Below are 24,931 nucleotides of genomic sequence, written 5' to 3' on the forward strand. Positions count from 1 at the left end.
AACTATATAAGAAAACTGAGGTCAATGTACTGAAATTATAAGAGTTCTAGGTTCGAGTTATAAACTTATTTTTCTCAATTTCTCAAACTTTCCATAACAAGTCTACAATTGCTTTGATAGTTTCGAAGTGGCAACCAAATTTCAAATATTCAAATGCTGTGGAAATGTTTTGGTGGGTGATTATATATAGTACTAAGTTTACTATCAGAAGCTGCCTCTCTCCTTTGAACTAGACATTAAAAAAGGTTTGGGGCTAACTTGTATAATTAAATAAAAGAAGCATATTTCTCATTTGAGTTTTTCTCAGATGAAAGAGATCCTATTCTGTTGCTTTTAGACATTTCCTCTTTAAAAACACAAATAATAAAAGCAAATCATTAGAAAAAATCTCTGACTTGTTGAATGCCAACAATATCACTATAGCCAAACTTCTCTTTTGTAAATATGACCACTCACACCAAATTTACGCCTTTGTCAAGGTCCAAAAGATCTCACCTACTGGTCCCATCAGTCAATTAACCTTCTAAAAGGAAACATTAAATTGGTGAAAGTTTGACTTGCATATCCTGGCAGATCTAGTACAACTTCAGTGCTGTCCATCCACACACAAAAAAAGACAAAGTACACCCAACATGGTATCACCTCCTAATAATTCAGTTATTGATTCTATTTTAGGGGCCAATCTAAATGTAGAAGGAAACAACAAACATTGCTAATGCAATAGTTTCTCATATTTTCTCAGGACCTCTTTCTGTATTGACACTTGGTTCATGCCTATTACTTAAATACTTACACTGAGTTTGCTGTTCACCAGTATTAGTGATCAGATTGCAAAGTTGTAGTCAATATGATGTTAATTAAAGAATCTCAAAAAGAGACATTATACCAGAGTTCTGATAAACAATAGCTGGCACACTCAGATTAAGGTAATTTGAAGACGGTATATTTTAAAAGGGGCTGTTTACAAAGAGGTAACCAGGATGCAGAGAAGCCAGGATGCAGAACTCTAAGCTAGTAAGAAGAAAGGAGTTAAGATCTCTCGGTGACAAGAGAGTGGAAGACAAGGCCGTTTATGCAGACGGCATCTACATATTTCATGTACAGAAGGCAGCCTTGAAAAACACAGACCTGAGCAGATCCAGCCAGCTTGAGATGAACTTACAGAGAAGGATCCTGCGGAATGAACCCCTCGATCTCATTCTTCCTTTCTTATTGTCTCTTGCTGGGGCTTCCTGCTGGCCAAAAGGGGCCTAGAGCCCAGTGATCAAGGCATTGATATAGTAGGTCAGCCTCCAACACAGAGTGACACAGGGGGAGCAAATAAAGGATGTCCACCTGAACAGCTACATGGAACCCAGAGAATGAAGTAATAGAACTGGGGGTCCTTCTCGGTTAGTGCCTCTGACGCATCCCATACAGACTGGTTTGCAAGAATTAGCCCAATGCACATACCAAATAATTACAGAAGAGGCATAGATCATGCAGTCATCCAAGTTACTGAATTAGAGACAGAGAGACCTCCCAAATTAAGTGATTATCAATAAACCTTTATGGTTTCCCTGAATTGACACCATATCTAAATTTTTTAAATGTTACAGCTTTGGGAATTATTTAGGTTTTGCTGAGGTCTCCATGACAAACAACAGTCCTCTGAGTGAGCATCACATAAGCAATAAAATTCAAATTTTAAATCTGTGTGAGGGTCACACGCAAGACTTTTTGCTGGGAGAAAGCAACTTAAATCCACCATATTTTCTTAAAAAAGGTATTTCTCTTTATATAAAGTTACAACTAAACAGGAAGCAGAAAAGTTAATTAAACAGTAAATTATTCGGCCGACAAGTCACTGAGTAATCACTTTGGATTTGCCTAATCTCTTTCCTATGGCTGTAAGTTCTCCTCCATGGTTTCACTACATGTAGTCCACAGGTCATCCAGGACGTGGTGTCCCAGAGAAGTCTTAGAAGATCAGACCTTGGGTGAATACACTCAAATCAGGCTGCAAATACATGTGAGTTGGAGGAAGAAGTGAATCAAACAGTTGGAAGAAGTGAAAAATGAGAGCCTATTTAAGAAGGGCAAAAATGAGGACAGCAGGAAGGTAAGTGTAGAATAATTCGTAAATCTCTGTTCAGGTTCCTGAAACAGTTTCTTAGGGTTTTTCTATCTCCTCTTGCGTGCATTTACTGGGTACATTTAAAGGACCTGGAAGAGAATCTTATTTTCTTAGAAATAATTTAAGCAATGCTGGTTCTTTTATCAAGTGGTTACACCAAGGTCTTCACATGTATATGTATGTACATGTATGTATAACATACATATGGATAGATATGTCTAATTGTTTATACAAAGGGGTGATAGATACAAAGCACATATATCATGACTCATTTGGCATAGCTTTCTAAAATTATTATTTTAATGATTTGAAATGGTTTATAAAAGGCTATCCCATTGTGTTTTCCCATTTTTATTTTAGGAACAAAATATCTCATCAAACGCAATACTAACGTGGTTACAGCAATGCTGGAGGACTCTTCAACAGTTAAAGGTATTAATTCAATTCATTAGTAATTACTGACCAATAAACACCTTTTTAAGAGTTACGGGGCTATGGAAATACCACGTGAATTGTCCTGAGCCCTAGGGGCCACGGCCCTGATGAAGTGATGAGGCAAATACAGCTAACAGTAATTAAGATAAATTATGATATAAAATACATGGGAAGTGTTTGAAACTTGGTCATGGATTGAATAATACAGAGAAAGGAGTTATTGTGGTTAGTTATTTTGGTAACAGTAATTTAAGCAGTGCTTGAAGCAACATTTTCACACTCAGGTAGACAGTGGGAAGTGAAAGGGTGGCTAAAATGAACTCATTTAATTATTGAGCCCCTACCATTTTAGCTATTGTGCTCGGTACTGGAAATACACTGTACTGCAAAATAAAAATAGCCCCTTCTTTTGTTGAATTTACCATGAGTTGGCAAAGGACACTGACTGTTCTGCAGAGAAGTTTGAATGGGTAAAAGGGGCTAAGTGGGGGGAAAACTAAGATACTAGTGAGATGAAGGAGGCTTGTTTTGTTTTGATTTTAGTTGCATGAATTTTCTCCAGGATAAAAAACATAAAAAGCATGTTGGTTTTTTTGCCTGTGTGGAAGGAACCAGAAAAATGGAAAAATGCAAATCAAGGAGGAATAACGGATTTAAGAAAGTTGAGAAAGAAATGTAAAATGTTAGGATTAAAATCTAATGTGCTTACGAAGTTATTCTGGGAAACAGGAAATAGACTATGGACAGACACGGAGATATTTTAAGGTCTAAAGAAAAATTCAGTGATGCTCACATCAGAGAGCCTCATCTTTTCTAGAAAGCAAGAGGCTGTTTTATCTGAAACTGAGATAATCTGGGGAAGATTTGAGCCCCCAGAGAACTGAGATTTTGAAAAGGGCTGGAGCATCATAGGGCCCAGATGCCACTCAGGACCAGGCAGGGTCAGGCAGCCCGGAAATGCTGACCACCTGTGATATGTCGGCAAACATGCACGATCCTTACCTGCATGGAGCATTTGGTCTAGAAAAAGACACAGAAAATAATCAAGTAATTAAATAAATACTAACTTGCCAATTGGCAAGGTGAGTATGGCAGGAGAGAAAGAGGACAAGAGGTTTAGAGAGAACTGTCCAATTGGCGGACTTCGGATTCAGGAGGGCAAATAAAATTAAATGTGGTGCCCGATGGGCCAAAGTGACAGAGAAAGATCAAAGGAAGGTAAGTGTGGCTCAGCAGGAGTAGGGGAGTGGAAGAAGTAGTATATGCAGCTGTGCTCAGAAAGCAGGCTTTCAAATTTTACGAGAGGCAGAGCAGTTATGAGAGACAGTCACTCCCGGCGGAAACGCAATGCACATCCTTAGAGGAGAAATCAAGCCTTGTCACAGGTGCACACGCATACCCCACTCACCAGTGAGAGCTTGCCCGGGCCGAGCATCCAGCCATGAACCGTCTCAATCCACAGTCTACATCCTCCAGAGCGCCTTAAGCCACATACAAGACAACCTTTCTCAAAGCTGTTAATGTCGTACTCACATACATTCAGCGTGTCAGGTGGTCCGGCTTAATTGGCCCCGCTCTCCCTGGGTGATCTCGCAGCCTCGCAATACAGAGAACCATTTCTGGGAAAGAGATAAAGTTAAAACACAACGTTACATGTAAGGAAGTTAGAAAACAGCCCGAGCAAAATTATTTGAAATTAAAATCTACCTATTGGAGTAACCTACAGGGAACAATTTGTATTTCTGTATATTTCTCCAAATGTACATTCACTTTACAATACGTCCTGCTTGAGGCTTTTCCCAAAATAGAAAAGGCCTTTTAAAAAATGATAGTAATTATTATATTTGGTTCTGGATAAATATCTCACTTTTTCAAATTTTTCTTTCTACTGGACTGTTCAGCAGGATTTTCCATAAAGGAAAAAAATGGTGTGTCTACTGCTATTTTGCCCCCATTTTTCTTTTCGAACTCTATTTTAGTCAAATGAATTTATTTCTCCTCCCCTGAACACCTTCTGCGTTTTCACACATCTACGGTATTGCCCGTGCTATCTTATCTGCCTGCAATGTCATTATCCTTCTGTCCAATCCTATTTTCTGCCCAACAGACTTATAGTTATTCTTTACTAACCAGCTTAAATATGACCTTTTTCCCTCAGAAGCTGCCTTCCGAATTAATTGCTACCTCATCTATAGTCCCACAGACTACTGACTGTCATTCATTATGAGACTTATAACCAAGGTTCCTAATTCTGTTTCCCTGCCTTTGAGCTTTAAAGGCAGAGAGGATGTTTTATCTGTGAGAGCTTTTTGTTTTGTTTTGTTTTGGTTTGTGTTTTTGCTTTTCTCTTATTGTTCTTTTTCCTTTAATCACCATCTTCCCTGTGCACACAATGGACATTCAAATCTAATGAATAATTTCTCCTTACTCTATTTTGGTGTAAATCAGACACAGTCATGCTATAGTTAAGTCCTTACGTTATACCAATCTGATACATCTTTTCAAATAAAACTTCTTTTTTTGTTAAACTTGGCTTCCAAAACATCATTCTCTCCAGTTTTCCATCTTCAAGTGATGACACTTTTTTAAGTCTCCTCTGAAATTGTTTTCTCATTTCCCCAGCCTTATAATAATGCAGTGCACCACGGCTCACATCTTGAACGTCTCCTGTTTTCTATTAGACTAACTCCCTTCCAGATCTAATGCAGCCGTATGATTTTAACTATCACCCTTACGTCTGGGATTGTCAAACTTCTATTTCAGGGCAGACCTCTGCACGGGCACCATCCTGCTTACCTGATAGACCCACGCTGAGTTCTAATAGCCAATTTGAAATGAGCATATCGGAAACTGTGCTTCCTGTCACCCCAGTTTGCTCTGCCTACAGTTTCTTCCCAGGTAATGGCAACTCCATCCTACCACTTTCTCATTCCCAAAACCTTGCCTCCACTTTTTCTCCCATACTCCATGTCAAGTGTATTAACAAATTTCGGTGGTGTTAACTTCACCGATCCAAAATATGTCAAAATGTGACCACTCTTCTCCACATCCACTTCTACAATGCTGGTCCGAGCCACTATGACCCCTGTTAAGGTTTTTTTTTTTTTTTGGACCCCCATTAAGTTTCATCGCAGCAGAGACCTACTTTACCCTAGCCCTTCCTTTTGTCTATCGTCAAAATAGCAGCTAGAATGAGTTCATGAAAAGTAAATCAGATTATGTCTTTTCTGTGCTCAAAAGCTTCCAGTAGCTTTATCTCGTTCTAATAAAAGCCAAACTCTCCAAAAAGGGCGGGTGAAATCCTACACGAGCCGGGCCCATGTTAGCTCTCAGATCTCTCTTCCTGTTCACTCTGCTCACACCACATGACCTCCCGGCTGTTGCTCAGAAATGCCAGGTGCATTTCACCCTCGGGCTTTGCCTCTGCTGCTCCCTCTCCCTGAAAAGCTCTTCTGTGGATCCAGGTGAACCTCTCGCACACCTCCCCTGGTTATTTACTGAGATGTGCCCCTTTTCTCAGCAGAGGCTTCCCTGGCTACCCTATCAAAAGTGGGGCACCCTCTGCCTGCCCTTCTCTATCCTTATTCTCTCCTTACTTTTCTTCAAAGCCCTTGTTCCACCTAGGATACTGTATCTTTCACGTATAGATTTTTAAAAGTCGTTATTCTCATTAAGCAAGCAGAGTAAATAACATGTGACAGTCAGTAGAAAATGTTATTTGAGTATCAAAATGTATTCAACAAGACGTGAACAACTTGAGTATACAACATAGTTGAGCCTTACTCCAATCCTGATACAATTATGTATTGTGTTACCACTTTACACACACAGTTCACTTTCAGTGATTTTCGGAGATCTGTCTTGGTTCATAAAGCTAATTTGTGGTGAACTCAGGACTAAAGTTGGATCTTTTGATTCTAAAGTAGGCTATTTTCTACCACAATAACTATTATTAACACCTAAAAATAGACAACTTATATTTGCCTGATTTACAGAACCAGAAGAAAATCATCTGGTATATATAAAATCTAGCAGCTTTGAGCACTTACTGTATAGAGAGCAGTACTCAAAGGGATTGCCTGTATTGTTCTGTCTAATTCTCAGATAACCCTGTGTGGTTGCAGCTGTAAGTATCCCTATCTAAACATGGAAACACAGGCATAGGGAGATTGGGTAATTTGTACAAGGACACACAACTAGTAAACGGTGAAACTGACTTAGGCACAATTGTGACAAAAAAAAATTTTTATTCAAAGTTATGTTTTTCTTTTTTTATCCAGTTTCATTGAGATATAATTGACATATAACACTGCATACATTTAAAGTGTATAACATAATGATTTGGTTTATGTATTTTTATACAGACACAATATACATGATTAACACAGTAAATTTAGTTAACATCCATCACCTCACATTGTGGCAATTTTTCCCTTCTGATGAGAACTTAAAATTTATTCTCTTCACGACTTTCAAATATACAATTACTGTGTTTTTAGCTACAGTTATCATGTTGTCATCCTCAGAATGTATCATTTGGAGCCAATACAGCAGAGTTCCCAAAAGCCAGTCACTTTGACACCTAACTGAAGAAGTTTAGTATCTGGAAGCCTCATAATAAGTTAAAAAAAAAAAGCAACAGACTAATTGATAAAATTCTTTAGGACCTGATTACTTATGGTATCTAGTTACTGGAGACAGACTAGTTACTATGTGTCCTCAGTCATTCACTCTTCATAATTGCCTCTGTGGATTGATTCATTGTAATGTTGGAGAGTAATAGCAGTAATTCACTCTGTGATTACCAAGAGCCAGTGAAACAATTATGAAAAATATCAATCTAATTGGAAGTGCCACTGCTAGAGTCACTTAAAAAGATTCACTGGAGAATGTTCCATCAGGAGTGATGGTGCCTTATTAGCAGGGTGTGAAGATGAATGAGCAGACCCTGGGTCCTCCTCCAGTTCTGACAGTTTCTTTCTGATCAACAGCTATTCTGTCATGGAAAAGAAAAAACCTTAATCTCCCTCTGACCTTTCTTCATCTGGTTGAGAGCTCTACAATGATTCTGAATTGTCATAGAAATAAGTTTCAGAAGAAGGATGGGGAAGCCCTATAGCTAATTCACTCTGCATGATAACAAACTAAGGAATTGCTTTAGAATACGCTTATCCCACACCAAGTAGAGACTTGATTCAAGTCATTATCATTACAATAGAAATTACAGCAGCAGGTAGACTATGTTGAACGTGTTCATACTATTATTTTCATAATCTTATGGTAAGCATATTACATGATTTATTTTGATTTGGTGTTGTACAAATTGGTTTGGAAATGCCATTGGTTAGTTTGAGCCAGGTAAGGAATCTTAGGTCAATAAACATGATATTCCCCCCCCCCAAAATAATCTAAGCGAGGCAGACTTGAGAAAACTGAGGCACAAAGAAGATAAGGGATGGTACCAGATCAAATAATTAACATCACAGTTGAAGAACGTCCTCCTGGCCCTCCACCATTCTTCTCACCAGGCTACTCTGCCTCCCACTGCCCCTCAGTCTCTGTGTCTTGATCCTCAAATGGAGAGACTTATTTAAATGTATGAATTTCAAGCTCTTCTTCAACTAGAGAATGCTACAATATAATGATTCTTTCTTGCAAATAGATGCTCTTAGACACAACTGGGAACTGATAAAATTCCACAAGCCTACTGAAGGTGAGTGAGTGGGTGGCCACATAGGGTTGGGGCCAGTAGACAAAATACTATCCATATATGAAAGTGATAATCATATAATTCCACAGTGCTATATAAGCATGCTCATGATATAATATCACATGGAAGAAGGGCTTTTCAAAATAGCATATTTTCTGTAATTACATGCATGCTATATGTGTCCATGTACAAGGATGAGATGGAAAAACATAAAAAATTTTTTTCTCATGATTTATTGGGCATGATATAAGACTGAGTGACATCTTCATTTTGAACATTAATGTTTTTACAAACTTGTTTGTGATCTGAATTTTGAAAATGAGATTTAATTGTAAAAATGGCACAATGACACTTCTGAAATTCAGAGATGCTGTGGTTCTGGTGCTCACATAAATGTAGCCAAAAACTACCTCTTCAGTGCTTGTTAAAATGACTCTTAAGAACCACTTTCAAATTGCTGTATCTTCTTCAAGCAAACATAAATCCTAGCACATGCCAGTTGGTAATTAATTCTTAAATACTTAGTTTTTTTTTCCCATAGGGATCATCTTACTGTATGTAAGGAATGGATAGCCTTAAAAGTGAAAAATGTCCTTATTTAGTCATTCACTCATCCATTCACTCAACATGCTGTAATTCAGTGCTCATTGTTTTAGGTACTATTTTAAAAGCCGAAGATGTAACAGAAAATAAGAAGCTAGTTTGTAGCTAGCTTTGGGCCTGTAACAGTCCAGAGTCTAAAGTTATCTCTATGAAAAGGGAAAGGGCTCAAGAAAGGATCTGAAACAAATTTATTCCCCTAGTCCTCACTGAAAATGCAGTAAAGTGGAGAAAGTTTACAGTCTTGTTCCTCTGGCAGCTCTCCGAGCAAACATTTACAGGAAAAAAAAAGTCTCAGAAAATAATTTTTGAAAAGGTTTGTAACTATGCTGCCTTTACTCAATCACGTAGGCATTGGAACATCTGTTCCAGCAGTAAGAAAATATCATGAAGGCAGAGGCTGGTTTAGTTCACTAGTTTATCTCCAGCACCAAGGACAGTACCTGCACTGTCCATGAGGATCCAACCAAAGTTCTGTTTATGCCACTTGCTGGATTACCTTGTTACAAAAATGCATCAGATTTGGTTCTACTTCTCAAGGGCATTAGTCAAGGTGCATAATTACACTCATTTATAAAGAACCTACTATTTGGCAGACATATAATGTATGCTTCTATTTTAATCTCATGTTGCCACAGCACCATCACTTTTTTGCTTCACTTCACTGTGTCTCACTTTCCTCATCTGTAAAACTGGAATTACAGTACTGAGCTACTGGAGTTGTTGTGAGGAGTGAATTCCTAGTATAAATAAAGTGTCCATCAAAGTGCTTAGACTCACACAATGTAACATACAAGTATATGGAAATATGCCATTATTTGAAGCTCCTGGTAACACTGAAATAGATTTTATTATCTCCGTTTTACAGGAGAGGAAACAGATACATGGTGACTTGGCGATCTGACCAAGAAGTCCACAGTTCATACATTGCTGACTCACTGGGTTTAGAAATGTTTCTCCAGTCTTAGGTTCTCCTGCCCATATCCTTGATGACAAATCAGACTTTTACCACTTCCTGCTTGGACTTTGTCAGTGACTAGCTTCCACACCTCCCTTTTTCTGGTTTTCTCTACCATCCTCTACATTTTTCACAGTCTCCTTTTGACATGTTTTTAAAATATACATTCAGTTTCCTTCCTTCCTTTCTTCCATAGATTAAAGTTCTATGATTTAGTAGATTAATATTCAAATTTCATAGTCAAAACTTTAGACAGCTGAACTACGACTAGACAGTCTGCAAATTAGGCAGATCTGAGTTCAAGTCACTGATGACCCAGTTACTAGTTATACAATCACCCCCAAGTTATTTTACTTCTCTGATTCCTAGTCTCTCATTTGGAAAATGGGGAAAATAGCATTTAAGACTTAATTTTTTCTTTCACATAATAGACACTCAGTAAATGATATTTATTATCATTACCTACAGTACAAAACCCCAAAATATATTTAGAAGATCATATATAAAAAAATTCTAAAAGAGATCCCAAGTATGTAAAATGGACTGAAACAAAGTAAGAAAGTGTCTGGGGTCAAGCAATGACACAGAATTTCAGTTGTGGTCAAACCAGTGTAATTTTGTGCGAAGAGCAAATTTAATTATAAATGGACTATATAATCGGTCTTTGTTTCTACCATAAATAACTCAACAACAAAGAAGTAGTAATAATAAGTTCTAATACATTCTGATTTGTATGGATCAGAACAGGTTTGTAATGGATACACCAGTAATGAATAGAAATGTTCTATATCCTACTCCTCACTTGAAATATTAGGAAGAATTACTGTCTGAATTTGTAGCTCTCTAAGAATACACTTTCCTACTAATGAGTGTTCTCATATAGATTTTACACATGCTTATGTTAAATATAGGCTAACTGACAGAATATTTTGAAATGCTCAGAGTGATTAATCAAGGCTGCTTCATTTAGTGATGAGAGATATTCAGTGAGACTTCAAGATTTCAACTTTAGTTAAATTAAGTTCATAAGCATAAAAACTCATTTGAATTCAGGAAAATATTTTGGGCCTTTGGAAGCTAAATGGCAGTACTCTGAAACACAAACCTAGCATCTGTGACCCTAGACTGATGTCCAGGTAACTTCACACTGACTAGCAGTGTTGGCTGAGAAGTAAACACAGTGTTCTGCTTGTCTGGACTTAAATAAACTCATGTGAAGTAACATCGTAACTTTAGCATTCATTTATCCAGCTGCTCATTAAATCCTAAGTACCAAGCAGCATGCGAAGGACTAAAAATAAAAGAAGTAATACAATGTTTTCCTAATTTGACTGGCCTCATAATCTAGCTAGGAGCAAGAGAAAAGTGAAACAGTACATGTGATATTTTATTTGTGACGGTACGTGTACAGGGTAGAGAAAGACACCCTTTAGGCTATATTTGTTCAGATCCACCAAGAGGCAGACACTAAAATGGGAATAAAAACATCAGAAATGGACTGGGAATGCCTGTGAAGCATAACGTGGGAATGATCAAGAGAAAGAATGGCGAGCTTTCAGACTACAGCAGAAGTCTGATGGGTGTGAAGGAGAATGGAAGGAAAGAAGCTGGGCTGGAGAGATTCCGGAACTGAAGTGCATTTTAAAGAGAGGTGTGGCTAGGCCAGTGGGAAGTCCTTGAGCTGCAGTTCCCCATTAGAGGAGTCCTATGTTTCTTATGAATGGGCCCGAGCCAGCAGCATTCATTGGCTGGGAGCAGAGCGAGGGAAGCACAGCCCAGCAGCAAGAGCCCTGGTGGACACAGGAAGCAGCAGCGTGGGCTGCCAATCAGTCGTGTTCCCAGCAGCAGGCCAGGTGGCATGCTTTGACAGCTGCCACCTTTGAGCAGCTAGTTTTACTTGTGCACTAGGACTTCAGAGACGGTGCTGGAAGATGAACAGGAAGTCACAGGGTAGACAAGACGGGTAAGTGCATTCAGGTATGAACCAATGCAGAAAGACAGAAAACAACATGGCAAGCACGGGGGAGTCCAAGTAGTGCATTACACTGGAGGATGTATCCAAAGGCGTTGGTAGTGCACCAAGAGGTGAAATGACAGAGGGAGGCAGGATTCCAATCAGGGAGAGCCAGGCAGGTTCTACAAAGATGTAGGCGATGTGGAATCAGTGAGGGATTCATGCTGGGCACAGACAGTGTGGGGTCTGTGTTGCAGAAAGAAACCTGAAGGACAGAATGTATTCAGATGGAGAATTCAATGAAGTAAAGGAGAGGGAGCTACCAGTAATAAAGACAAAATAGTATCACACAGACCTGGGTCCCCATACCAGCTCCACCACTTACAAACCACGTGACCATGAGCAAGTCATTTCACGCCCCAGAGTCTCTATGACTAATTTCCTATATTGGCAAAGACACACTTAATGTACTTCACGGTGACAGGAGGATCTCAGGTGTAAAACGAATAAGAACACACTTAGGAGCTCAGGTGTTGAAAGTAGATGCAAACCTACATTCATATTATGGCCTAAATATGTGTGACTTTAGTCATATTTTATGTAAACTTCTGTAAGCTTCAGTTTTCTTAAATATAAACTGGTAACAAAATCACCTCCACCTCACGGAGCTGTTTCCTATCAGGTGACGTGTAAGTCAGACGTAGCTTACTCCTTGGAGGCAGGAAATGCTCAGTGACTGAGTGCTGGGTGCTGTGCTCGGTGTGCTGCTCATAGAGTCTCTGCAGGCAGGCGGTTTTCTCTCCCTGAGTTTAGAGGAGCATATTGATGCTTGAAGAGTTTAAGTAAGTGGCTCACAGTCACACAAATGACTCTACTGGGTTACAATTCTCAGTTGCCTGACTTCAAAACCCATATTCCTAACCATGATTCTCCATTACACTCCATTCCAGCACTTAAAAAAAAAAAAAAAAAACACCTTCCTGCCAAAGAAAATGCAATTCTAAGAACTCGCTTGTTGGCTATGGTTGGGTATCCTTGTATTACTAGAAGGCTTTAAAGCTGAGTTAGGGACCATTTAAACAAAGCTTCTTTGTTGGCTCTGAGAGATTTTATTCAGTTTTTAACAGACATTACACAGATTCTTATAAGCTGGGTTTCACCATTTGGAACAGACTTCAGTTGGTAGAGGGGCGGGGTGGTGCAAGCGGGTGGGGAACCGTTTATAAAAGTGATGAAGGCAGTTGTTTCCAAAACTATCTCCCCATATGGAGAGATCTTTAACATGTTCACATACATTGTTCTCTTCATTCTAGTGAGAAATACCCTTCACTCCCAACAGAGCGCAGTCTTGATACATATAATCAAAACCTATGAAAAGCTGGACCTATTATGTTAGGTCTACAGAGATTAGGCACAAGGTCCTGATGCACTTAGCCCTCCGTCTTCCCCATCTCGACTTCCAGAGAAAAGAGTGACCTGATTTTACTCCGGGTTCTGACATACTGTATTAGGCAAAATACTTGACTTCCCTAAGCTTCAGCTTTCTTTGCTGAAATTGCACTATTTTAGATTGCCTTCGGTACTAAACGTAAACACTGAACATTATGTCTAACACCTCTTAGCTACTTCACAAATATTGGTTTCCCTTGGATGAGTTGTAAAGAATCATTTTCAAAATCAACAGATTATCAGAGGATAATTCTATCAGTAAACAAAGGGAGTATCATATTACTAGCTGGGGAAGAGTTTAAGCCTTCGTGATTAATATTTGTATTAAAAAAGACACTTAGAATTATTTAGTATTCACAGATGTCTCAGCAATACATTTGGACCATATCCTTTGAGAAGAAGAAATTTCGTCTGCATCTATCAGTTGTGAGATTTTTATTTTCAAGAATAATTGTATTGACCTCCCCTGTTGAGGGAGTTTGCCTTCAATACAGAAACCTATACAGCTGCAAGACTTGCAAAACACAGATCCACTATTTCCCCAGCTCCACTGGAAAGGAGGCAAAGACACTGCCTCTGGCATTAAGAAACCCATGGGCTGAAGTGCTGAAGTTTGCTGATCCTGTGAACAGAAGCTTATGCTGGACAATTTATCTAGGACCTCTGTCTCCCAAAAGCTCTCTGCTAGGGGAGGGACATGGGTTCCGGAGGTGGCTGCCCTTCCCCTGCACCTCCGGGAAGCTAGACAGTGCAGGGGAAGACTTCCAAAGCAGCTGGCTCTCAGTCCTTGGATGATACTGCAAACATCTGATTTGTTTGATCCAATCACTCGATCCTTTCTTTCCCCTGAAATTATGCTCCAGAAAGTACCTTTTTAGAGAGTTTTGAAGCATAAGTCAAAACTGTTATTTTGTTCTTGGTAATCTTGGCCCATATATTAACATTCAACAACGCTTCACTTTGGACAAATGCTTGTCAATAAAAAGAGATGGCCACGTTTTAAAATACAGACTCCAGCATCTTTCCTATTCATCTCCGTGTGTACGTCCTCAGTGCCACTGTGCACGTTGGGCTGTGCACTGAGGCTCGTTCTGCCTGTTGTAAGAACTCTGCTCTCCTCAGTGGCATTCAGCTTGGCCATCTCTCTCTGCCACCGGCCATCCTCTACCAGATCAGCCAGTGAAGTAGCTATTTTTTCTAATTTGATACCAATTTATTCTGGCTAATTTACCACAGGAAGTAAAGCAAAATAACCTTTAAATAGACTGTATAAACCCACACAAATTATAAGCAGTTGAACACAATCTTACCCCTTAATACACAGTATGCCCTGGAGTTCCTATGACCACAATTTAAAAACTCATGAAATGGGTACCAGTCACAGGCATAAGGATACATATAAATTCTTTTAGAAATCCTTTCAAGATAGATCTTTGCTGTTAAAAGCAAATCAGTGGTGGCATCCAGAAATTCAATGTCTTCAAGAAAGGAAGGGACCGTGGTATACAGTAGCCCCTCCCCTGCCTTATACACTGGTTTTGATGTTGCTGTTTCAGTTACCCAAAGTCAATCACAGTCCAAAAAATATCAAGTAAAAATTACAGAAATAAACAATTCATAGGTTTTAAGTTACACGCCATCCTGAGTAGCTTGATGAAATCTCACATAGTCCAGCCTGTCCTGCCTGGGATGGGAATCATCCTTTTGTTCAGTGCATCCTCCCCGATGGTCACTTAGTAACCTTCTCAGTTATCAGATCGACCGTCGGGGTACCACAGTGCTTGTGTTTCAGTAACTCTTATTTTACTTAAGAATGGCCCTGGGGCACAAGAGTAGTGATGCTGACAACTTGGATTTGCCAAAGAGAAGCTGTAAAGTGAATCTTTTAACTGAAAAGGTGAAATTTCTTGACTGAAGGAAAGAAAAGAAAATTATATGCTGAGGTCCTACCCGCAATGGGGCACCATGTTGCTTCTGAAGAGCATTCAAGCATGAAACAAGATAATCTCTATACTCCTCCAGCTCTAAATGTCCATGACCAGGGGATTGCTCCATTACACATCACATCTCCTTTCCTTCTTTTCTCTTTCCTACATCCTCATTTATTCAGTGTCTACCATATTCTTGTCACTCGCAAGAGAAAGGAGAAAAGACAGATATTCCTTCCAGTTGAACACCTCAGCCTGACCTGCTAAAACCCTTTCTTTCTCAATCAGATGCCACTTATCTATGTCCTTGATATGCACAATGAGATGTTAATTTTCTCCTAATCTCAAATATACGTGCACTTCTCTTATGCAACTGATTAATTTTGTCTCTTTGTATTGTAATGATGGTTTTCACTTGTGTTTTCCCATCTGTTAGATTATAATATCACCAAATTCAGAACTTCCCCATTGGTCTTTGCATACACGTGGAATTCTGTAATAACTGATAGGATATAAATTGTATATTTCTAATTACTGTAGTAATACTATGCAGTACAAAACTAAACAATACAAAAAATCTTTATAAAACCCAACAAAAGTGTGTAAGTAAAAAAGAATGTTTCATCTTGTCCCTCACTGCCCTCTTACCCAAGTAAATTTATTTCTCAGAGGTAGGTGACTGATGCTGACATTCTGGAAAATACTTTTCCAGAGTTTTTCTGTAGACATACATACACATGGAATCATTTTGATTTTATTTTTTGGAAAAGACAAAATTATCAGATCCTGATAAACACATTGTTTTGCAATTTGCTTTTTTTAACTTAATATATCTTAAGCATCTTTTCATGTCTGAACATAGAGAACTCTCACATTCTTTGTCAAAGCTGTGCAATATTTTGGATGAATAAACGGATGAATCAGTTCAGGAAGAGCCCAGATAAGCCCCTAGTATCTAATATCCTTCCACTAAGGTGAAATATTAGCTGCAACATAGAGAAAGTAATGGAAATAATGCAGCACTGTTCTTATTGAAATAAGTCCATTGTAATATATAATAAAATCTGGAGGGTAGAGACAGGGAGGTAAGCTGTGTATTGATTTTCTCGAAACTTTGACAGTGAATTGTTTTGTGTTATTTCTGCTGAGCTCTCAAATAAAAAGCTACCAAACAGAAAGAAGGCTTGTTTTCCAAAACTCTTCCCAGATGAAGAGATGGATTCTACGTCAAGATATATTGTCTAGGATGAGACCACTGGGTTCAATACTGAAACACACATTGGGTGACGTGAGCTGCATTCTGCTGTGCTTGTTAGTTCAGTCTGACAGGGAGGAGGAAACTACGGGAGAGGGAAAAAACAGAAAAGATTTTTTTTCCTGATGCAAAAAGGTAGTATAGATATAAAAAACAAGGCGGGCTTGGAGGAAAGTAGGTCACAGCATGTGTTTACACAGATTTTATTATGTACATAAATTGTACATATATCCATTTTGCTGCCTAGAGTTACAGAAAAATTAATATGCTGACATTTAAATATTTTAACTTATATCTTATCTCTGGAGAATTTGGACAATATCCACAACTGTGTGCAGCAAGTCCTACCATAAAACAATCCTTTACAAACAAGTGATCACTAAAGGATACTAATCCTAAAAGAGAGTGCTCAGTTAAGGGGTGTTTTAAATATAAAATTAAGAAGACAATCAGAAGTGACAATATCCCAGTAGGACAAGAAGACGGAAGTAGTAATGACAACACTATTGATAGTCAATCTTTAACGAGTAGAGCACGGGGTCTGGGAGCTTAGTCTCTGCAGGAGGACTGCCTCAGGTTTCCTTCTGGTCCAGTTACTTCCTGGCTTTACAGCCCTGGGAAAGATATTTAATGTCTCTATGCCTCAGTTTTCTAATCTGTGAAATGGACATAAAAGTAATTATTTCAAGATTTGGTCTAAGGGTTCAATAAGTTCGTACATGCAGTGTTAGATTATTATTATTTTTTTATCATGGCTTGCTTAGAAAAGTTAGCTACTGTTCATTTAATGCATATGTGGGGTGCAAATAATGCCCAAATCTTACATGGTATTCTCTTCATCCTTTCAAAGCTATTATCAGGTAGACATTACTATTCTGATGGTTAAGAATGGTGAAATTAGCAATCCAAGTGACAGAGAAACATACACAGATAGAACAGCTAGGAAGTCAAAGAAGAGGGATGGTATCCAAGCCTTTGTGACTCCAATAGCCAGTCTCTTGAGACTACAAGACTCCTCCGCAGAGACAACACTGTCAGGGTTTATTTTGGAGACTTGGGAAGCATGCAGACTAGCTTTGGAGACTGGTTTTGACACTTAGTTTTCCTTCCCCCCTTTTTATTCCATGTAATTCTTTACTCTGAAATTGATGTTGACTTAGAAGTTCTAATACTTTTCCTCTTTTGGCCATGCGTATGCTTTCTCTGAGCTCTCTCGCCCTTTTAATCATGGTGTTTTCTCTTTTTCTAGAATTATACATTGTTGTATTTGAGGGGTACCCCTTCAGCAATGCAAATGTGAATTATGTAAATACTTCATTGAGACTGGCTTCACAGGAAGCCCACCAGGTGCATCTATGGTCAGGGAGAAGCAGAACAGATGGACAGAGGTCCAAGAAGCTTCAAGAGGGACCTCCCTTGTCCATGATCCTAAGCGCTGGGGATGCTGTTCTTCCCACAGAAGCACATCACAACAAGTCGTTAAATTTCTTCCTGTACTTGCAAGTCAATAGTTTACTCAAGGCAGCTCTGCATAACTCCTTCTGTCCCTGGCATAGACTTCTTACTTTCTACCTCTGACCACAAACACATGGGCACCCACATACACGTGCATGAGGCACGCATGTTTTTGTCTGTATAATTCAGACACTTTTACTCCTACACAGTTGCAAAATCAACTACTTAAAACAGGGTAAATACAGCCCTCTGAATAAAACGGTGCTAATAAGCATGCAAAGGTACTAATAAGGAGGGCTTCATAAAATAACATTTTTTTCTACAATGTTTCTCCTTTAAAGTATAATGACTTTTTTTTTCAGATTTGAGACAGTATCCTACTTTCATAACACAGTTCATTAAAAAGCTCTCCAGAGAGGGATCCTATTTAGAAATTATAAGCTCTTATGAAAGAAAAGTAAGGGAAGTTTGGAAAAGCAAATTATTTGGTCTGCATAGTAATAGTTCCACAATTTATTACCAAGATTTTCCCTTTTCCTGACTTTTACAGGATGAGCAGTGGGAAAGGGAGGTACCACCTACTCTTCAGTTCCAAACATGAACCACATCTCTTTAAGAAAGGCCTCCTTGACTCCTCTAACTCATAGTAATGATCCTCACCTTCTCTGGACCTCTGAATATATTGCATTATAATTTGCCTTGTCACCTTAATGAAGATGCGAAGCTGTGTGTAATTTCATACACCTATTTTCCTCATTAGATTTTACATTTCGGAAAGGTATCCCAATGGCTGACACATCTATCTTCAGGCTTTCAACATTCTGCTCATGCTACTGGATACACTGAATACTTAACTGATGTCCTGTAGATAAAAATGAACCAATGAGTAAACCAGCAAGGATTCCCCAACCAGTCTGGCATAAACAGCGGGAAACTTCCAAAAGGTTCAGTTGCAGGCAACAACTTTTGGGCATTCTTGGTCCTTTCAATACCATTCTTCCTTGCTCTAAAGTAACAATCGAGCCTAACTGAGGATAAAATACAGTCTTAATACTTTTAAACAAACTTTCTCATATTTTCTGTCTTATTTAATCATGTTACAGAGAAAAGCTGTATGCCACTGTACCTTACGTAATTCTTAACTTCAACGTGATCAAGAGTCTTAGGAATTCATCTAAGGAAAAATCATAGATCTACCGCCAAATAGCTAGACATTAATTACAAGGAAATCTAATAACACAGGGGAGAAACTAACAAACCCTCCTGCTGTCAGTCTATACAGCATTAGGGCAGCAGGGCTGCAGAGCTTGTCAGGCCACCCACTGCAAAGGGCTTTTCTTTCTTTTTGCTTTTCTTCCATCAATTGTTTAAACTTTTCTACTATGCATAGGATCCCCTTGGCATCAACTGCATGAATACATAAATTTAGGTAAAGTTTACATCTTTAAAAAACAAGGAATAACTTACAGGTTGATTTACAAATTTTTGGAATAAAATTCCAAAATAATATCTTGGAATACCAGGCAAGATGCTATGCATGCAATCGAGGAACATCTCCTTATAATCAATTTTGTGAAGTATTGGTATTATAAGGATGTTAATACTACAGTATCACTTTTTTAAAGCCCCATTTCTGATTAAACTGAAGCTATTTCAAGTATGGCAAACCCTGCCTCAATATAACAAACTAGCCCAAGTAATTCAATCATGTAAGATACAGGGTCGTGTTATTGTGTGATTGATGCGATAATAGAGTGATTCCAGAGAGCCAGCAGGTGAGTAGTTCTGGGTCGTCCCTTCTGGATACAAACAGTGGCTGTGGCTTGGCACCTACATTTGCAGTTTTTTTCCTAGCAAACATCATTGGAAATGATGTGGGGTCTTGACTGGCTGGGGGTTCTAGGGCAACAGCAGAAGTTCTAGAAATTCTGCTTAGTGTGTGACCATTTCTTCAGCTTGATCCCAGAGATTGGGCCAGAGAACTTTGGGAACGACCCAGGATCTATGAGTCTCTTTCTGTTTTGTTATGTTCACTTGTTTTATTTTTTAGATTTCACATTTAAGTGATAGCATACAGTATTTGTCTTTCTCTGACTTACTTCACTAAGTGTAATACCTCCATGTCCATTCATGTTGCTGCCAATGGCAAACATCATTCTTTTTTATGGCTGAGTAATATTCCACTGTAAATATAACATATCTTCTTTATCCATTTGTCTGCTCATGGACATTTAGGTTGCCTCCATACCTTGATTAGTGTAAATAATGTTGCTAGGAACACTGGGTTGCATGTATCTTTTGGAATTAGTGTTATTGTTTTCCTCAGATATATATTCAGGAGTATAATTGCTGGACAATATGGTACTTCTACTCTTAATTATTTGAGAAACCTCCATACTGTTTTTCGTGGTGGTTCTACCAATTTACATTGCCACAACACTGAATGAGGGTTCCCTCTTCTCCAGATCCTCACCAAAAATTATTATTTGCTGTCTTTGTCATGATAGTCATTCTCACATGTGTGAGGTGATATCTCATTATGGTTTTGATTTGTATTTCCCTGATGATTAGTGATGTTGAGCATCTTTTCATGTCTTCTTTGGAAAAATGTCTATTCAGGTCTTCTGCTCATTTTAATTTTTTTTTCATATTGAGTGGTATGAGCTTTTTATATATGTTGGATATTAACCCCTTGTTAGATATATCATTTGCAAATATCTCCTCTCATTCAGTAGATTGTATTTTCATTTTATTGATGGTTTCCTTCACTGCACAAAAACTTTTGAATTTAATTAGGTCCAATCTGTTTAATTGGTCTGAGGAGATGGATCAAAAAATATACTGCTATGACTTATGTCCAAGTGTGTACTGTCTATGTGTTCTTCTAGGAGTTTAATAGTTTCCAGTATTACATTTAGGTCTTTATCCATTTTAAGTTTATTTTTTATATGTTGTGAGAAAATGTTCTGCTTTCATTCTTTTACATTTAGCTATCCATTTTTCCCAACACCCTTATTAAAGAGACTGTTGTGTATTTTTGTTTCTTCTGTCACAGATTAACTGTCTATAGGTATATGGTGTTACTTTTAGGCTCTCTAGTCTGTTTCATTGATCTATGTGTTTGTTTTTGTGTCAGTACCTTATTATTTCGATGTGTGTAGTTTTGTAGTGTAATCCAAAGTCAAGGGCATGATATCTCTAGTTTTGTTTTGTTTTTCCTCAAGATTGCTTTGCTTATCCTGAGTCTTGTGTGGTTTCATACAAATTTTAGGATTATTTGTTCCAGTTCTGTGAAAAATGTCATGAGTATCTTGATAGAGACTGCATTAAATCTATAGATTGCTTTGGGTAGCATGAACATTTTAACAATATTAATTCCTCCAATCCATGAACAAGTAATGTCTTTCCATTTATTTGTATCATCTTCAATTTCCTTCATGAATGTCTTATAGTTTTCAGAGTATAGGTCTTTCACATCCTTGGTTAAGTTTATTCCTAGGTATTTTACTTCTCTTGAAGAGAGGAAATAAATAAAACAGAGACCAAAAGATAGAAAAAAAATCAATAAAATCAAGACCTGTTTTTCTTTTAAAAAGCTAAACAAAATTGATAAGCCTTTATCCAGGCTCATTAAGGAAAAAAAGAGAGAAGACCCAAATTAAAAAAAAAATGAGAGAGGAGAAATTACAGCTAATATCACAGAGATACAAACAATCATAGGAAAATACTATGCCCAGTTTTATGCCAACAAATTGAACAACTTAAAAGAGATGGATAAGTTCCTAGGAACATAAAATCTTCCAAGACTAAATCAGCAAGAAATATATAATCTGAACAGGCTGATTACTAGTATTAAAATTGAATCAGCAATCAAAAAATTTCCAACAAAGTCCAGAGCCAGATGGATTCACAGGGGAATTCTAACAGACATATAAAGAAGGGTTAATATCCATCATTCTCAAACTATTCCAAAAAAAAAAAACCAAAAACAACAACAACAACAAAAACTGAAGAGGGCAGAACACTCCTAAATTCATTCTACATGGCCAAAATTACCCTGACACCAAATCCAGACAAAGACACTATAAAAAAATTACAGGCCAATATACCCAATGAATATAGATATGGAATTCCTCAGCAGAACATTTACAAACCTACTTCAACTATACATAGTTGGAAATTAACAACTATAATTCAACAAAGATTCTCCTCTGTTTTGGCAAATTCTGACACCCAGAAAACTCTTCATTGTATTCTGACTCTCCTTACCAAATCTTGATTAACACCTCTGCATCACTATAGAAAAACCCATATGTTCCACACACATGGGAGACAAATTGCTTTGTTCAGCGAGTCTAGTTCCACACGAGCACCATGCAGTTCTCATTCACGTAGCCCGATGCAGTCTTCTCCAAATTAAAATTTGACGTTATGTTGACATAGCCCTGAAGCCAACTGGCCTTTTTGGCTTTGATTATATTCCTGTGTGCTTCACTCACAAAGGGCCTGATTGTGGACGAGAAAGTGAGCCTGATAGCCCTTGACCTAAGAGTCACAGAACATTACATATCCAAGCGCAGCACAAGTGACTGGGATGCCTGGAACAAATAACTTTCTGCTGATCCACTGTGAAAATTCAGCAAACTCAATGACCCTCTAAATTCTTTATTTCATTCCTGGAGACTAAAGTAGGTTCTTGTACTTATTGGCTGACTAACATTCTGTCCAGAGTCTTTTAAGAAAGAATTCTTATACATTATCAGCAAACATTCTGCCTGAGTTTCAGTGCTTTAGATAGCGAGCACTGCAATTTGCTGGCTGATACAGTCTGCAATAGAAAATATTAACTTCTGGCATGCCCAGTTCAATATTCAGAAAAATTGGGCACTGTTTAATACAAGATCTGCTATGTATTTACCAAGGGACCTTAAATGAAATGACTAGCAAATGGATCGAAATTTCTCATTTGTATTAAGCGGATAATATTACCTTTTTATGCTCACCTCATGGAGTTTTGGTGAAGAAATAAGGAGAAATTGGAATAACTTGAAAATACAAGAAACGTAGTACTATGTCATGTGAACTTTCATAAAGGTCCTTATGTGTCTACCTGAAAATCAGCAAAATTCCTGATTCCGCTCTTCTCTACGTCTGTACTTTTATAACAACGGATTCTGGACTGGCATCCCCTTTCTCTCTCCCATTAGAATAAAGTCTCTTTACTCCGACCCCATTCCCATCCAGACCCCAAAGGCAGTTTTATGAATCTCTTCATATGCATAAAGTATTTTTTTCTATGACTGGAGGAATAAAAGAGAAGTTTAATTGGAAGAAAAAGTTGGATACCTGCCAGGTACCTTGGACTGATTTTGGTTCCCCATGGGGAGAAAGAATTCAGAGCAAAATCTAATGGAAGTAATTTTTAGTGAAGATATGAAAATTCTGGGCACATGCAGAGCTGACTCTGTCCCAAGACAATGTTTGTCATAGAATCAGGAAGGAGACCCTTCTCCCTACATCTGAATGGAAGTCAACACTGTGCTGACACTTGACATTTCTGCCCAATCTAAAGACAGAAACTGGGGCATGCTCACTGACTTTTTTAAAGGCATATAGTGGCAGTAAATTTTTTTCTAAAAGAATTTGCAAAAAAAGGAAGTAGAAGCTGTAAAAAAGACAGGAAAAGCGGGGTGCAAGTTTCATGGCAATTATAGGTAACAGGTAGGCTAGAACCCACACTAAGCATTCCTGTGGGTGCTCTTAGTTTTCCAGAAGCACTCGGCAGGAGGGGATGAGATGCAACTCTGTTGTGAGTTTATCCATTCGAGACACATTTGACTATTTCTTTCACAGGTGTATCCCTCTGCCTCTCTCTTTCCCTCTCCTATGCTCTCCCACTTTTTAATTCTCTTTTTCAGGGTTCATAATATTTAGTTGCATTTTCTGAGTTATTTCCAGATTCACTTAAAATTGTTTTCTCATCTAAATGTGGGATTGGGACTATAAAATGTTCAAGAGTCCTGTCCCAATCACCCAACCATGATTTCCTGAATATAATGACAGAGAAGATGGTACTAATAAGTGTATTGCCTGGGTGCCCAAGCTGGGGCTTATCTTCCTTGCTCTGACTCACCAGGGAGAGTCTTTGAACTTGGTAAGGGAGAGTATATGAAAACTAGAATCTTAACATTCCCTTTCTTTATGTAATGTCATCGAGTGGGTTCCAATGCAGGGTTTTTTGGTTTTGTTTTGTTTTGTTGTTTGTTTTTATTTTTGTTTTTTAAACCAATTTCCATTCTGACAGGAGTTGGTATAAAGGAAGTATTAAGGGCATGGACCCCAGAGCAAAACTGCTTCTGTTTGAAGTCTAGTCCTCTTACTTGCCAGCCTTGTGGCTTTGGCAGTTTAATTAACTAACTGATGCTCCCGCTTTCCTCAACTGTAAAATGAGGATGACTACAACATTACCTAGGTCATGAGTTTATAACAAGGAGTAGATAAATTTATATATATAAATGTTTAGAAGAATGTCTTGTACATAATTTATATAACATTTAATAATAATCAAGAAAGAGCTACTCTGACAAATCAGAGCATTCGTTAAAATCATTGTCTGATTAGAATTTCAATATTCCCTGTAAGTCTGTGCATCCCATGAAGGCTGGACCAAGTGGCACGTGACAGTTAATACTTGATGACTTAGTTACATAAATGGATTATTTGGATGAAGCTCTTCATTTCTTAGGTTAAGGGAAATTAGAAAAGGGGAAACTCTATGATTTGTCAAATAAATTGAAAACTGTGTGCATAGCCCTACGAGTTAGAATTAAACAAGTCACAATCTTTGTTCTCTAAAAATGTCTAGTCTATTTACTCTAACCCTTAAAATCTCAAATTTTGAATTCTCAGTTTCTAGAACAGTTTACAGAATTCAGACCTGATATTGATGTACAAGACTGCTACATGGGGAGGAGTCGGAGAGATGGAGAGTAGCAAGCTTTATAAAGAAAACTCCGGGAGGAGCCAAGACGGTGGAGCAAAGAGACTCACAGCTCCCTTCTCCCACAAATC

At 38.2% G+C, this 24,931-nt stretch overlaps 1 protein-coding gene across 8 annotated transcripts in view; it reads right to left on the bottom strand.

Annotated features, from left to right (window-relative positions):
• Positions 1 to 24,931, bottom strand: part of LRRC4C (leucine rich repeat containing 4C) — a 1,285,379-nt gene that overhangs the window by 652,875 nt on the left and 607,573 nt on the right. For 7 of the 8 annotated variants that reach the window (XM_072969820.1, XM_072969821.1, XM_072969818.1 and 4 more), the window contains one exon: positions 4,085 to 4,170. The gene's annotated coding sequence lies outside the window, so the exon portion shown is untranslated. The remainder of the gene's footprint in view (positions 1 to 4,084; positions 4,171 to 24,931) is intronic. The other variant, XM_072969819.1, reaches the window with a different exon arrangement.

This window comes from Vicugna pacos, chromosome 10 (genome assembly GCF_048564905.1).
Source record: "Vicugna pacos chromosome 10, VicPac4, whole genome shotgun sequence".
NCBI lineage: Eukaryota > Metazoa > Chordata > Mammalia > Artiodactyla > Camelidae > Vicugna > Vicugna pacos.